The following is a 17553-nucleotide window of genomic DNA, read 5'->3' on the forward strand; positions in this document are numbered from 1 at the left end:
AAAAATTAACTTTTACAAATAAGATTAAACATGAAATAAGGACAACCGATGAAATTCCCGTACACTCCAAATCTTATCGCTACCCGTTCATCCATAAAGAAGAAGTTCAAAGACAGATAAACAAGATGCTCAATGATGGAATAATCAGACCAAGTCAAAGTCCCTGGAGCAGTCCAATATGGATAGTTAGCAAAAAGCTAGACGCTTGTGGAAAACAGAAATGGAGAATAGTCAATGACTATAGAGAAATAACCTAAAATAAGCTGACGAAACCTTTTACACAATGCTTAAAAAAACGCGTAACAATTAAACTAACACCTGACTATATAGAAGCATTTGAAACTTGTAAAAATCTTTTGTGTAATAATCCAATTCTGCAATATCCAAATTTTGAGAAACCATTTATCTTAACAACCGATGCATCTAACATAGCTATTGGAGCAGTTTTAAGCCAAGGTAAAGTAGGACGAGATTTACCCATCGCCTATGCTTCAAGAACTTTAAACCCAGCAGAAACAAATTATTCAACTATTGAAAAGGAATTATTAGCCATTGTTTGGGCTACAAAACACTTTAGACCTTACTTGTTTGGAAGAAAATTTACAATAATCACTGATCATAAACCCCTGCAGTATTTATTTAGTTTAAAAGAACCAAATTCCAGATTAGTAAGATGGAGATTAAAACTTGAAGAGTATGATTACGAAATACAATATAAAAAAGGATCCATAAATACCAACGCCGATGCCCTATCTAGAATAGAAATCCATATGATGGAGAATGATTCAACAATTGGCAGCCCTGGAGATATTTCTAACGATATAGATCAATATCTTTCTAACGAAAATGTTACATTAGAAGAGTTAGACCAACTAACTGAAGTATTTGATTCATCTTTAACACAACCTAATCCTCCAGAAAAATAAAGTAAAATCAAAATTTTACAAAATATCCAAATAAGACAAGTCGAGAAACCACACACTCTGCAACAGAAGACCCAATTCTAAATATACCTTTTACAGAAAATTGTTTTAACACCTATACAAATCAAATCTTAATAACTCACGGCTTTAAAAAAATATATCATGCTTTTAAAACTACTCATTTTGGAAATAAAAATCGATATCATTTAACCTTAACTGAAAACTATGAAAATGAAATAATTTACTTCTTTAAAGAATACATAAACCCCAAAGTTGTACATTGTTTATTTATTAAACAAACTGAAATCAATAATCTAGAAAATAAAATAGCTACTATTTTATCGAATACATTTAGACACGATTCTTATAAATTAGTAATATCTAACACCTTTTTAAATGATATAGTCGATACTCAACATCAAAGAAGCTTAATAGAAAACCACCATGAAAAATCATGTCATAAAGGTATTAATGAATGCTAAATGTCTCTAAAGAAAAGGTATTATTGGCCTAACATGAAAAATAATCTAACTGAATATATTAATAATTGTGGCATTTGTCAACAGACAAAATACGATCGCCATCCCTTAAAATTAAAGTTTTCATTAACCCCAACTCCAAAAGAACCTTTAGAATCAATACACATAGATACTTTTCATATATCTAATATTAAATTCTTAACAGTAATCGATGTATTTTCACGATATGCACAGGCATACCCACTAGAGCCTATCAATAATGCAATAACTGTTTTAGATAATCTATCGATATTTATTAGTCATCATGGAATACCCCAACTAATCACTTGTGACAATGGTACTGAGTTTAAAACATCCCTTATGATAGATTTTTGTAAACTCCATAATATCAAAATCCACTATACCACACCAGGCAACTCTAATAGTAATAGCCCTGTAGAACGTTCACATTCGACCCTTATTGATTCCATTCGAGTCTTAAAGTTAAAACACCCAAATGCGACAACAAAACAACTCATGCTTTATGCCATTATGGGATACAATTGTTCTGTACACAGCGTAATAAAACAAAAACCCTTTGACATAATAAACGGACGTTTAAATGCTTTAGATCCCTTTGATTTGACAGACGAAATTATTATCAATAAATATGTTAACGATCGAAAAGAAAGATTAAAAATAATTTATGAACAAATTTATAATCAGTCAGTCAATACAAAAACCAGATTAAATGAAAAGCAAAATAAAAATCGTGAAATACCACCCGAACTAAACTCTGGAAACAAACAAACCCTGTAAAAGAATTGAATATGTAAAACAAGATATAGGTAACAAAATAATAACACAAAAAGAGAAAGTCATTCATAAAGCTTTAATTCAAAGGCCTAAAACCTTTTCTAAAAAAGAATTTCTTCTCCCCAGGAAAAATGAACCTGCTGACGAGCCTCGCCATCATCCTACAGATGACAGCAGCGATAGCGAATGACCGTAACCTTTTAATAAATCCTATCGAAACTCCACTACTCCCATTTCACTTAGGAAATGCCAGAGTTATAGAAAATAAACACACCTTTATACATTATATAGAATTAAAACCTCTACAATTAGAATTAGAAAACATAGAAGACGCTTTTAGAATTTTAGAAGCTTCATGCAATGAAACTAACATAATTAACTCTCTGTTTATGCACCATATTAACACTATTGACCTGCTTACTCATGCTAAATATTTCATTAACAAAGTTAGAATTAAGCTTAACAATATTAAACCTCACAATAGAGCTAAACGTGGCTTAATTAACATATTAGGAAAAGCATCGAAATGGCCTTTTGGTACCTTAGATGCAGATGATGGAGAAAGATATGAAAACTCTTATAAAAAGGAGCTTAACTTGCAAATATCATTAACAAAAGACTTAATTAATGATTACAATAGCACTATCACTATTCTAAGCAAAAATCAAAACTCTTTGAACAAACATGTTGCTTTATTCGAAAAACATATGAATAAAACTATTAATGATCTCTCAATTTTATTAAAACTTTAAAATACCATAAATCAATTAATAATAAATTGCCAAAGTTTCATAACATTTTTAGAAAACCTAGAAGACGCAATAATGTTTGCAAAGCTCAATACGCTTCATAGTGCAGTAATTTCAGCTAGCGAATTAGAACAGACAATTTCTAATTTAATAACTCTTTATGGTGAAGAAAAAGTTATAAAATTTATAGATCTAAATTATTACTATCAAATTGCCGGATTATAAGTAAATCTCTCAAAAGACAAGATTATATTTGCCATACATTTTCCTTTATTTATAAAAGAAAATTTTAATATTTACCACTTGTTCACCATCCCTATAAACAATTCAATTATTGTTCCGGAATTACCTTACCTTATACTTGGGCCATACTCGTACCAATATCAAGAAGAAGCCTGTCCTATCGTCCAAGATCAATACGTTTGCCAGAACAATTTAGGACCACCAAAAGCTGATTGCTCAACAGCTCTGATCCAGAAAGCTGAGAACTCACCTTGCAAGCTCCTCAAAGTCAATGTGTCTACCCCTATTATACAAACTATTACTAATGAGTTTGTATTGATAATCCCAACTTCCTCAAAAGTAAAAATCCAAATGCTCTGTGATTCAAGAAGAATTTTCTTCGCAACTAGACCCAGTTTGGTCCAGATACCATACAAATGTGGAATCGAAATCCTCGGATCCCAATTTTGGAATGAAGAAACAATCCTGGATTATGTAGCCTCCCAGTTACCAGAAATATCATTTACCAACATTGAATTCCAATTACCCATGGAAACGATCCAGCTCGACTCTATCGAAGATGACCAAATCCATCCAGCCACATGGAGTTTTGCCACAACCCTTGGAGTCATACTGATCCTGTGCTGCATAGCCTTTGCAGTATACGAATTATTCTTCAAGAAAAGAACAGTTCCAGAAGATCCAGAATAGAAAGAAGACGCCACCAAGAATGTTGAAACAAACATGACATCCCTGTTGTTTCAATCTTAGGAGGGAGGAGTTATGGCCACAATATTGACCACTCTATATATATATATATATATTTGCTTACTTTTATGTTAACGTTGCTTTGTATTATATTTCACTGTATTTGCTAGTTTAAGTCTATATAATATCATGAAACGGCCTTATGCCTTAATCTTCGTTGTACCATACTTGCTGCTTGTCAAATAAAAACTGTTTTTTAAAACGTGCTTCGATAAGAAACATAACTGTTTTAATCCCATATTCTTTGCGATTTCGTCCCATATTTTGTTCTTTATATGCACATTTTTGTAATCTGGATGGAATAAATCAAATAAAACATGATACGTTTTTACATTTTTGATCAATAATTCCGTAAAATCAGTCATTTTATCTAACCTCAACTCAGTGCGACCTGCGATTAACGTAACCTGTTGCGTTTGATCGCGAATGTTCTTGTATCGCGTTGGACACTGCGATCGGTCGCTGCACAAACGCGAACAGGTCGCAGCATGTATGTGCTGATGTATTCGTTTACGTTTGCTAAATCGGATCGCTATCGCTATCGCCATCGCGATCGTGATCTTTTTTAGGTATGAAATATTGTATAAGTAATATAAGTAGTAACTATGATTTTGAGGTTTTAGTCGCACGTTTTATTGGTATTTTATTAATCCATAAATCAGTTATTAAATACAGGGTGTTCCTTAAAAATATGTTAATATTTAAAGGGGTGATTCTTGGACCCATTTTAAGAAAAAAAGTTTCTATGAACATATGTCCTAAACGTCTTAACTTTTGAGAAACAGGGTGTTAAAATTTTCAAAAAAATCGGTTATTGAATAATAACTTTAACAATCTTAAATACATTTTTATGAAATTTGGTACATGTATTCTATGCATAAAAATGCATTTTCTGATGTACAAAAAAATATTTTCTCTGCCAGTGGCGTCCCTACAGGTCTTCTATTGAATATTTTTAGTGACAAGAATACTACGCGACTGTTTTTTCCTAAAATAAAAATTATTTTTACAATCCTCAATTACTTTTTAGTAAATTTGATTTCTTGGTTTTTTTTCATCCGATGGATGGTTTTCGCTTAAAGAAATTAAAATAATTTTACTTCCCTAAAAATCTGATGCGGTATGAAAATGTTTGTTCGTCGATTGCAAGCAAACTAAGGGATCAAATTTGTTACAAGAGTTATGAAAACTTAAAAACTTTAATTAATTTAAGAAATACTCATGTTTTTAACGCGTTTAAAAAGTAAATGGGATTAAAAAAGTGCTGTAATGCGTCTTTATTTAACGCAAATAAAGTCGCGGAGTCGCCTATGCATGTTTCTTATTGAGCTGTAATTTTAAATGTCAAATTTTTCTTTATCTAGTTATGCATGAATAAATAATGTAATTTTTATAAACATCGATGATGGCAATAGATGTTGTCTTAAAAAGTAAGTTGTTGGTGTTAAATACCATAAAAAATTTTTTTTGAGCTATTGAGTATGATTAATATCAATTGGTAATTAGTTCAGAAATACCTACCTAATTTTATTTCGAAAACAACAGGGTTTTAAGTGCAAAAAACGAGTTTTATTTAATTTTATAAAACTAAGCTTAAAAAAACGACTCAAATATATTTTATCTTAATTACACTGATTACAAAAATTGTTGAAAATGGCCACCTTCACTAAGTAGGCATGCTTCCGCTCGTCTACGCATGGAATTACGCACATGTTCAGATATTCCCGGCGTATATCGTATAGTTTCACACGAGGCAACTATTTCGTCTCTTAAATTTTCTAGAGTATTTACGCCAGTTTTATAAACTACAGTTTTAAGGTGCCCCCATACAAAGAAATCTAAGCTATTGAGATCGGGGGATCTTGCTGTCCATTGTTGTGGTCCTCCGCGACCGATCCAACGGTATTTAAATGATTTCAGATAACTAAACTAAAATGAACAGGGGCACCATCGTGCATGTATAATCAATTATACCATATATGATTTCTTAACAGAAGTGGCACATCTTCAAGAAGCCCAGGCAGTTCTTCTTTGAGAAACTGTAAATATGACCGACCATCAAGGCGCCCTGGTAGAAAAAATGGGTCTTTTAGGTAATCACCAATAATTCCTGCCAAAACATTAACCGAAAATTAGGGTTGAAAATGGGTTTTTGTAATGGCATGGGGGTTTTCTTCTGTCCGCAAATGATGGTTGTGAAAATTTGGAATAGCGATTCTAGAAAAATTTGTTTCGTCTGTGAACAAAATCTGTGACTCAAACTGCAGATTTAGTATAATATTCTTTAGATACCACTGACAGAAGTTTACTTGCCGCGGAAAATCTCCGGGAAGTAATGCCTGTACTCTTAAAATAAGGTATGGGTATAATACAAATCAACTGATGGGCATCTGATAAATGTCAGAAAGGAACTACAATGAGCGCTTAGATTCGTCCGGTAACAGATAGAAGGAAAATTAGTTAATCATTAACGAATGTAGGCAGTCTTCTCGTCGGCGGTTGGTTGAATCGGACTTGGGGCCCGATGATTTCAATGACTATTTTTCTAATATTGCTGAGAAGTTACTGGAAGCAGTTCCCAGTGACGGCTATCCATTGCAGTATCTTAATCGGAATGCTATCAACCAATCATTCTTTTTTGCCCTGTAGATGCCACCGAGGTCCTTGAAACAATTCAGTGCTTGAAGAATCATAGGTCTTCGGGTTCCGATGGTATCTCTTCACGTATGCTGTCACTTCTGCCTGCGAGCGCTTTAGGTGCTTTGGTTTGGGCAATCAATCAGTCATTTCTTTAGGGCGAGTTCCCATCCTGTTTAAAGGAAGCTATCTTTATAAGGGTGGTAGCTTAAACCGACCCTCTAACTTCCGTCTCATATTAATTTTGTCTACCCTCTCCAAGGTTCTTGAGCGGCTTACAAAAAAAAGAATTGTCTCTTTTTTGACCAAATACAATGTGCTGTCCCCTAATCAGTATGGATTTCAGTCATCTAAAGGCACGCAGGATGTCATTTTCAGATTCTTGGAGAGTGTGTATCTATCTATGAAGTCCAAGGAGGCTGCAGCAGCGGTGTTCTGTGATCTGTCCAAGGCCTTCGATTGTGTGGATCATGGAATACTGCTGTCAAACCTTGATTTTTACGGATTTAGGGAAGTGGCTTTGGGGTGGTTGAAGTCATGCCTGTCTGGCCGCACCCAGAGGGTGGTTGCATCTGGATTTTCGTCAGGGATAGCACATCTTAAATGTGGTGTACCTTAAGGATAAGTGTTGGGTCCTATTTTATTTTTATTATACGTTAATGACTTAAGCTCTCCATCACTGCATGGACTAGTGGTTCAGTTTGCCGATGATACTACAATTCTGTGGCATAACAAATATCAAAAAAGAGTCAGATCTCTCATAGTAGAGGACGTTAACAAAATTAAAGAGTAGTGCATCTGCAATCAGGTTGTATTCAATGTTGATAAGACTTTTGTTTTGGGTTTTAAATGTAATGTAGAGGGTTTTTTGTTAGATGAGCAGAGCCCACTACATGGTAGGGATTATTGTCGATTTCTCGGCCTCTTCATTGATGAGAGTTTAAGGTTTGACAACCACGTTCTTCTGGTTGTTTTGCAGTCAGGGTTGCCAGGCATGAATTGGGGAGGGGGGTTGTTTGCTCGTTCAGTTTATTTTGCCTTAACAGACTCTCATATCCGGTATGGGTTGCCATTTTGGAGTTTGTGCTCCAAGGGACTTCTTAACATAATTTTTACTATTCAGAAAAAAGCATTAAGGTATCTGTGTGGTGTTTGTCTGAGAGTCTCTTGTAAACCTCTTTTTGTAGCTGAAAGAATTTTAACAGTTTTCTCACTCTTTATATTGGAAACTGCAACACTCATACAAAAGTCCGTAAGTCCACCATCCTGCACCAGTCATAATACTCGTCAAGTGGGCAACTTATCTCTTCCAATCCCCATCACCTCACTTACGAGAAACTCTCTTATATTTATTAGTCGTGAAATATTTAATCATGTTCCTGTTTCGATTAGGACTGTTACAGACCTTAAAAAGTTTAGGAGAGAACTAAAAAAATTAATCTTACCAGAAGCTTACTACAGCATTGAAGAGTATTTTATCGACTCATTTTAATATTTAAAATTATTTATATATCTGTTCTTTTATGTTGTTTCTCGCCTTTTCTTTTTTTCTTTTTTGGTTTTTTCTTGGATTATATAAAATATGCTTCTATGTACAATCAAAATCGATTCTGTATTCTGTTTTTGTCCTGTATCCTGTATAACTAAATAAATACTTGTATTATAAATTCTAGGATTAGGAAGCTTTTACCACACGTTTGTAAATTTTGCAAATTAGGTATATTTTGACTTTGACTTGACAACCAAAATGCGCCAAACAATTTGATGACAGATATGCAGAGTTTTAGCGATATTCCTCGTACTCGTCTCAGGGTGTTCTTCGATTGCCTGTAGCACCGCGTTCTCAATTTCAGGGGTTCTGGCAGTTCGAGGTCTACCTTCTGGAGAACCTTTCTTGAAACAACCAGTTTCCTTAAGTCGACGATGAATATTTGAAAAGATATGGCTATCTGGTAGGACACATAAATAACGGGATAAATACGTCTGGCTTCTATTGCGTTACCATCGGCTAGGCCATATACGAAAGGCTATGCTGCCATTTCTTCATTGGTGTAATGTGCCATTACTGATATTCAGAAAAATAGCGTGGAAACGAAATAACTTCAATAAATAGTTAAAAATCAAATAAATGACGCGCTGTGATAATTTTTAACAATTTGAAAATTAAAATCACACCTCGTTGCTTATAGCAAAAGGAAGCATAGCAATAGGAAAACTAACCAAGAGATAAAATTTGCTAAAAAGTGATTGAGGATTTTAAAAATAATTTTTAGTTTAAGAAAAAGCCGTAGGAATGCCATTGGCTAAGAAAATATTTTTTGTACATCAAAAAATGCGCTTTAATACATAGAATACATGTACCAAATTTCATAAAAATATCTATAATATAGTTTAAGTTATTATTAAAAAACTGATTTTTTTTTGGAAATTTTAACATATTGTATTTCAAAAGTTAAGACGTTTAGGGTATATGTTCATAGGAACTTTTTTTTCAAAATGAATGCAGGAATCCCCGTCTTAAATATTAGCACGTCTTTAAGGAATACCCTGTGTATTGGTAAAATTAAACTAATTAATTTAATCCATTAATATTTCTAAATGCGTTGAGCTTTATTAGTAAATCCTTAACTAAAAAATGTCATGAACCTGGCAAACTAAAATTTAACAGTAGCAGTAGCACCGATGATCAGTTGTTTTGTAAAAAAAAATTTCATTTACAACAGAACAAATCCAAATTGCAGAAACAAATAACTGCTAACTAGTGCTGCACAATGCGAGATTCGTAATTAAATTTTAAAAACATAATTTGGGAAAAGCCCTGATACGGTTTTATTTACTGTATGACATGGAGCCTTTCTTTCTAAAAAATGTTTCAATGCAGTTTTTTATTAGTAACAATTTATGTTTAGCTTATTCATTGGTACAAAATATAGCTAAAATATTAAAGTTTAACATTTGGTATCTCCAGCTCTTTTTGCTACACTTCGTGATAATAAATTATTAAATAAAAGTATTGTAAGCTTTAATCATTTATGAGTTTTTTGCTTTATGGCAATCTCTATATAGATAGAAAAAATCGAAAAAATAAAGTTAGCTGCTCATACGGCTAAAATTAACAAAAATACTGTCAGATGTATTACTAAAAATCACTTCAAATAAACATATATTTCTTATAATCTAGTAGTAAATAATCTAGTAGTAAGTTTATTCCAAGCAAATATATAGACGATGTGCTTGTAGTGTGGAATAGGAATCATGATAATCTGGAAGAGTTTGGGTTATATGTCAATAATTTACACTCTCAAATAAAGTATAGAATTAATTAGAAACATAATCTTGTGGACAAAGTATATTAATAATAATAAACTTGAAATACACAATCATAAAGTCCTAAAATATCTTCAAACTCTATAGATTAAAATAAAAAACCAAAATAAAACATACACAATGAACAATACAACAAAGTAAAACTTACTAATATGCTAAAAACATGATCATGGTAGATGAAATAAAAAAATAACGAGATATACAAGTTAAAGAGTCAGAGCTCCAAATTTAAACTTGAGTCTGAAAAATACTCATTTATGCTATAATATGCTTTAGTTAGCAACATTATATTCCCATTTTTCCTAAATAATTTATAAGGTGCAATCTTCTGAACTGACTGTGGAAGGTGGTTAAATATTGTTTTACCATTATAAATAACATAATTTTGGGTTAAGGCTGATAAAAGTATTGGTAAATATATGCTAAAAGCTGAGCGAGTATTATTTATATTAACTGTGTGAATTAATGATGAGAACTTAAAAAAAAACAGTTTCAACAAAGAAAATTTTAAATAAAACAGTAAGAATTTTTTCTTTAATAAAATATAGTTTGAAGGACTTTCTAAATTTAATTCCATACAAATATATAAGATACATATACATTAAATCCACGACGGGTCCCTCGGAAGGAAACCAACATGACTTCGGGAAACGATGATGACGCCCGACCGACATCGTCCAACGCATCAGAGTCTAGTCTGATTAGTAACTGTTGCTGCTCCGCTGCTGGATCATCAAATTATGTTGATTCTCTGCTGCTGGGAACAGCAAGGGTATTTTGTGGACTGTATTTTCATAGGTGAATTAAATAAACAAGTTAATTGTGAACCACTTTTTTATTTAAGAAATGCACTTAATATGTAAAGAAGCCCTTTCTTTGAAGGCGTTAGCAGGGGACAACAACGTGCGACGTTCACCTTGACTATCCGCCATGAGTGTCTGACTTCGACTACCGTCTCAAACGTACCGTATTAGTTTCGGTATCCACAGGGGTCATTGCGCGGCCTTGGCACGTACCGTTAGCATAATAAATATGGATTTGAGGAAATTAATTAAAGTAAACCTTAACAGCAATAAACCCTGATCCAATAGAATGCGTCTGAAATTGTTATCGCAAAGCTTAAAAAAAAACGTAAATATAACCTGACGAAAAATGTCTCAATTGCAACCAACTATATAGGCAGATAACTAAGTAATAGCTTACACCGGACCATCAAAAGTATAGGAATTTCCCACAATATATCTTAAAAACAAAGGACCGTTCTCAAAAAATTAACCCTAAATACGCCACTGAACCTTCCTCCATCCACTTCAACAACATCCTCATCCATAACCGCAACTAATACCAAACAACCCAGATCAGTGAGTAATGGTTTCAGTCCAACTAAATATGTGAAGCTTAAGCATCTATTTAAAGACGCAAGCCTACGACAGTCCTATTTAACAGGTACAGCAACATAACACTGACTGCGACATCGACTTAATGTCCATGGATCTGGATAACTCGGAGTGTAAGGAAGAAGATACTTTGGCTCTAGCAATGAGACAAAAAAGCCAGCAATTACTGCCTGCAAACAAAAAAGCAAAGAATGGAAAACCACTTTCTATTATAATTGAAGAGAGGCTAAAATTACACCGGCATTCCTCGGATGAGCTTAAAAAGCTCACAAAGAAAAAAGTGACGCTTAAATATGCTATACATTCGGTAATTATTTACCCTAAAGACGTATTCGACCACCAAGCCATCAAAAGACAATTGGCACCCGACAACGCAGAGTTTCACATCTGCTCCCTGGAAGGAGAAAGGACTCACGAGTTTGTCCTAAAAGATCTGGACACAAATATAATACCGGATGAGATACAAGATCAAGGAAGAGCTTATCCAAGAACACGACATAAAAATCCACAAAGTGTTTAAAATGAGAAACACATTCCTCCCCCTCTACCTGGTAGTCACTAATGCAAAATGTACAGCAGCAATTAGAAACAAAAATACTAGGTATCTGTGATAAATGAAGTCGCTTTAGAAGAAAAATTTTCGGAGCAACGACACTCCAGCGGAAAGATCTTAAAGATCTGGACTGGGACAACGTGCACGCCTTTATTAAAAGGACGGGCCGATCGACGGCCGAGATCGCGCATGGGGAGTGGAGGCGTAGGGGTGGGTGATTCTGAAGTTGGCGAAAAGGGACTGCTCAGGCCTACTTGCCGAGCTCTAGCTCCCCCACCCTTATTACTACTACTAGGAACAAAAAGGTCAGTACGTTAATACATGTAAGGGTACACTGGGATAATAGAAAAAAAAACAAAAACCAATTGTTCAGTTCCAACGTTGCCAAACTTAAGGCCACTCACGAGCCATTTGCAACAGGAAGCTTCGCTATAGTAGGTGCGCCGAAGAACACGAGATAGCAAAGTGTCAGAATACTGGAATAGAACCCAACCATGTGCTAATTGTGGATGGGCACATCACTCAATAAGCACTAGGTGTCCTGTCTACAGGTATAAACTAGAGTAGCTGCCAAATAACCGTTCTCCTCCCAAGGCTGATCTGGTACCAGCCGTTTCATTATCCCGTCCAGCTTGGAAAGCCCACTCTAAGCCCACCAACACCACGAAGATTCCAAAGGGATGTCTGTAACAGGAACTTTCCTGAAATACGGGTGAGAAAACCTGTGCAGAGATTAGAAGCGGATTGCAGCGCGGGGCGAAGAGAAAGTAACCTCGGTCCCACTTAGGTAAGGGATCTTAATAGCTCCTTTAAAAAACTAAATTCACTTAATTTAAACCAGGTTCTTTAGGCAGTACAGCACTTTACACAACTCTTTCAGGAGGGAAGCAATACCTTAAAGTATAAATTTAAAATTATAAAATATTTCTTCAACGAAATATTGCCTAGCTATTAAATTTATTGTTTTTAAGATTGCTTGTTGGAATGCCAATGGAATTTCAAATAAACTTGGGGAAGTTTTTCAATTTAGAAATTCTAAATATTGTGATTGTTGCTGAAACAAGATTATCTAATACGTATGAACTGATATCTTAATAGATGATATCTTTCGCTCAAACCCGACCCACTATCCGTTAAACTAAACGAGATAACTAATATCTCTAGTCAGATTAAGACCATTAAGCAACTAGAGCAAGAAGTCGAAAATCTGACTAGAAATATATAACTAACACGAAACGGACTAATAAACAAAATTATCTGTAAACCTAAAGATGGTACGAACGAAAAGGTAGCAAAACGAGACGAAGACAAATAAAGGTTAACTGAACTTAAAAATATGATAAGCCATGTCATACAAACCTATTAAAAAACTGCTAGACTCAAAAACTTCACAGGCTCACCACACGGGACAACTCACTGTGGAAGTAGTAAAGGGTCTGCGTAAAAACCACGACTACATGGCAGTCATACACTAATGGTAATGACTATTATACAAACTCTTAGAAAGCAATAGCAAACCACTTTGCCGCCATCGACAGTAAAGCACCTGACGTCACAGACGAATACAAAACCATAACAGATCCTGCCAAAAAGTTCTCAGAAAGGACATATCTCATTACTCCAGAAACCGATTTATCCCTCGAACTTACCTCAGTGAAATAAGAAAACACCTTCTTCCGTCTTCTTAACAAAAAAACACCCGGTCGAGAGTCATCCCATACAAACTCCGCAAAAACCTACCCCGCAAAGCCATAATACAAATCATGCAAATAATCAAAGTCATATATAAACTGCAACATCTTCCCAAACAATGGAAAAAATGTCATAATAATCCGAATCCTCAAACCAGGCCAAAATGCCTTCCAACCCAGTTCCTGCCGCCCATTTAACTTCTTAATTCGCTAGCAAAGCTGAACGAAAGGATTCTCCCGACAGAGGTCAACTATGCGGTCGAGACTCTACAGCTGTTATCTGCTAAGCAGTTTGGCTTTAGACCCGGGCATAGCATAAGCTCTTAGCTGTCAAAATGATACAAGACGTTTTTATTTTTTTTGATTGCTTTTATAATGTAATCATTTAATGTTGTATAAAAATAGTACTGATCGCGACATTTAGTGTATCTAATTGAGTTAATGACCTTCTAAAAAAACTTGTAGATGACGTTAGCTGTTCTTCATTTTAAATTTTGAACCAATTGATTAGCATCAGGTTGTTTTTCTTTATCTCTCTGACTAAAATGATTTTTCTATCTGTCTGCTCCTTTTCATTGGTCACGTACGCCATGCTCAAGGATCAATTTTTTAGGTATTGCCATTTCCAATACTGGGCTGTTGCCATTATTTTTCCTGTTATTTGACTACTTTGCTTTTTAGGATTAGATTGATTTCCGTACTTGCTGCAACTTAAATCTAAATGGGATAACGTTGTATTTTTAATTCTTGTAAAACAGGGCGTGCGTGAGAATATCCATCTCAGAGGTACCCAGAAACTGCGTTTTGGCCTTTTTTAAAATGGTGTGGTCTTCAGCTTAACAAGCTCAGAAATTTACAGGTATCGATTTGAGTTTATGGTTACCTCATTACCAACACTAGCCATGTAATGTGAAAAATTACATAAATATATATACATTTTATCTCCAACATCTTGAGGGTCTTAGGCCCAGTCTTAAGTGAAGTATTAAGACTTAAGAGCCATCCCAAGACCATCCCGGGCCATTTTAGGTGCTGTATCCATTTCCCATCATAGATTAAAGCCTTATTTGGGTTTTTTGCCTCTTCATGACGTTTTTAATTGGATCTTAGTTTTCTCTTGAATCTGCACAGTGGGTTACCAGGTCAAACTAGATAAAAGAAATGTGTAAGCAATGCTATGATTTGTGATTTGTTATTGTTATTGGGATTTTAGAACTAGTCATATTGACTAATTTAAATAAGAAATAATAATTTATTCAATACCTTTTAATCTCACTATCCTGATTTTCATACAGTGCTTTCATTTTAAAACGATCCACCCTTAATAACTTTCTTAAAAAAAAAAAAAAAAAACAAAAAAAAAACACGTCAAATTAGATATACAGGGGGACATTTAATTATGCATTTACTGAAGTTCTGTCAATCACCTCCTCACCTCCAGCGAACCTCACTTTAATATGTCAAATGGGAATCCCCATCATGTGATACATCATAGTAAGCAGCGTAAAATCTCTATTCAACGCTACCAAAAAAAATGAAATCGGTAAATGTGTAAGCAAATAGTAGAAATAATGAATATTTTATTTACGCCAAACTTTGGTATTTTAAATGAATACTTTTAGTGTGGTACCTACATCATTTTAAAATTCTTACATTTTTTATAATAGATCATCAAAAAAAAATACAAGCAATTTAGAAGTTAAAATGTGTGGTAATAAACAAGCAATTTTGCTTGAACTAAATGTATTTTTGAATTTGCTTACACATTTACCGATTTAATTTTTTTTAGTAGCGTTAAATAGAGAATTTTACGCTGCTTACTATGATGTATCACACGATGGGGGTTCCCGTTTGACATATTAAAGTGAAGTTAGCTGGAGGTGAGGAGGTAATTGACAGAACTTCAGTAAATGCATAATTAAACGTCCCCCTGTATATCTAATTTGACGTTTTTTTTTTTTTTTTTTTTTTTTTTTTTTTAAGAAAGTTATTAAGGGTGGATCGTTTTGAAATGAAAGCACTGTATGTAAGCAACTGCACTGAAAGGTATATTTATTTTATTTAATTTAGTATATATGTTGTACAGTGTATTGTGCGGTATGTTACTAACCATTATTAAACGCTCATTTTGGCGATTCTCGCGATTTGTCGTCGCTTATTCAAGATTTGCAAAGAATAAGACAATTAAATAATGAAAATCCGTTAATTTTTCTTAATCGCTTAGAAGTTTTAAATGCAAAAATTCATGCTAATATTCAAAAATCCAATCTGTCAGCAAATTAAAAACAAGCACAATTCACTTTAATTAAATCCATGGCGTTAAATACCTTACTAACTGGCTTAGAACCTCGTATTGTACATATAATAAGAGCTAGTAATCCAAGAAATATGCTCGAAGCGCAAGTACGAATTAAACGAGAATTACAACTCTCCTATTTCGAAACTCAAAACTCCCGATTACGACAAGTTCAACCTATAATTCAAAAGAAATTTAATGTAAAAACACAAAACTTTAATACCAACCAAAGTAATTGACAACAACAAATGTATACTCCAAGACCAACCTATCAACAATTTTCTTCTAATTATAATTCAAGACCGAATTTTTATCAAAATCAGTCAAACACAAGTAATTTTTCGCAGCAAAGACCACAACAATTTACCCAAAGACCTCAAACACAGAGACCTCAATTTCAACCAAATCAAAGACCAAATAATTTTCAACCTAGACCGATAATTACTCAAAGAAATCCAAATTCAAATCAAAGGACACATGTTGTTAATTATTCTGATAATGACAACTTTTATCCTGAAGAGTATATTTATTCTAATATTGAACAAGAAGAATGTGAAATTTATCCTGATCAAGAAGAAACAGATCAAGTCGAATATCAGTCAAATTTTCCTCTGGTTATCGATCAAAATCACCCACCGATCGATCAACCCCTCTCAGAACTCGAACAAGAAACTCAGACCTTAACAAATCAACGATCAAGAGACCCTTCAAGACAAATTAATGTAAATCCTTTTCTTTCAGTCAATTCAGAAAACCTTTATTATGTCAATGACGCATCAAATAAGTATAAATTATTAATTGATATAGGTGCAGGAATTTCTATTTTAAAAAACAATGTTGCAAAAAAATATCGTGACCATTTAAAAGAAAACTTAATTATACAAGGAATTACAAATCAAAAAATATTAATTGATGAATCTGTTTTAGTACCATTTGATGATTCAGGTGAATTACATAAAATGTATGTCTACAACCTCGATATTGACTTTGACGGTATATTAGGTTCAGATTTCTTAGAACATTACCAAGGAATCGTAGATATTAAAAACAGGAAATTGATAACTAATTTTAAAACAGTGCCACTTCATAAAATAAGTGACAAATCAACAGATATTCCACAAAATCCAGAAATTAACTTAATAAAAGAAAATAAAACAATTCAAAATGAAATAAAAATAGAACCTCGTACAGAGAAAGTATTTAAATTAAAATGTAATCTTTCTAATACGGATGCAATAGTTACAGCAAAACAAATAGACAAAGTCTATCTCCCAAATTCTCTAGTTCACGTAAATAAACACGGCAAAATTAATAAGAATGTAGATGCATTGTCTCGCATCAAAATAAACCATTTTAGAGATTGCATTAATTTGCATAATAAAACGTCAGTCTTAATAAACACCGATTGTGACGATAATTCTCAAAAGGCGAGCGTAAGCGGAAATTATAGTGGCAGACCACCCGATGAAAATAAAAGTGTTTACGCGGATGAAACCGAAAGTAACGACATAGGCAATGACTTTGATACGCAGATAACGCAAGAATATAATTTATTTACTGACCTATATAAATCTCAATCTGTAATTGATTATTCAAAAATTGAAATTTCAAACGATCAACTATTAGATAAAACACATAAAAATATAATAACCATTTTTAGACAAAATAAACTAGAAAATTTACACGATGAAATTTTAGATGACTTTATAGAAGAAC

The sequence above is a fragment of the Anthonomus grandis genome, chromosome 3 (assembly GCF_022605725.1).
Source record: "Anthonomus grandis grandis chromosome 3, icAntGran1.3, whole genome shotgun sequence".
Taxonomy (NCBI): Eukaryota; Metazoa; Arthropoda; class Insecta; order Coleoptera; family Curculionidae; genus Anthonomus; species Anthonomus grandis.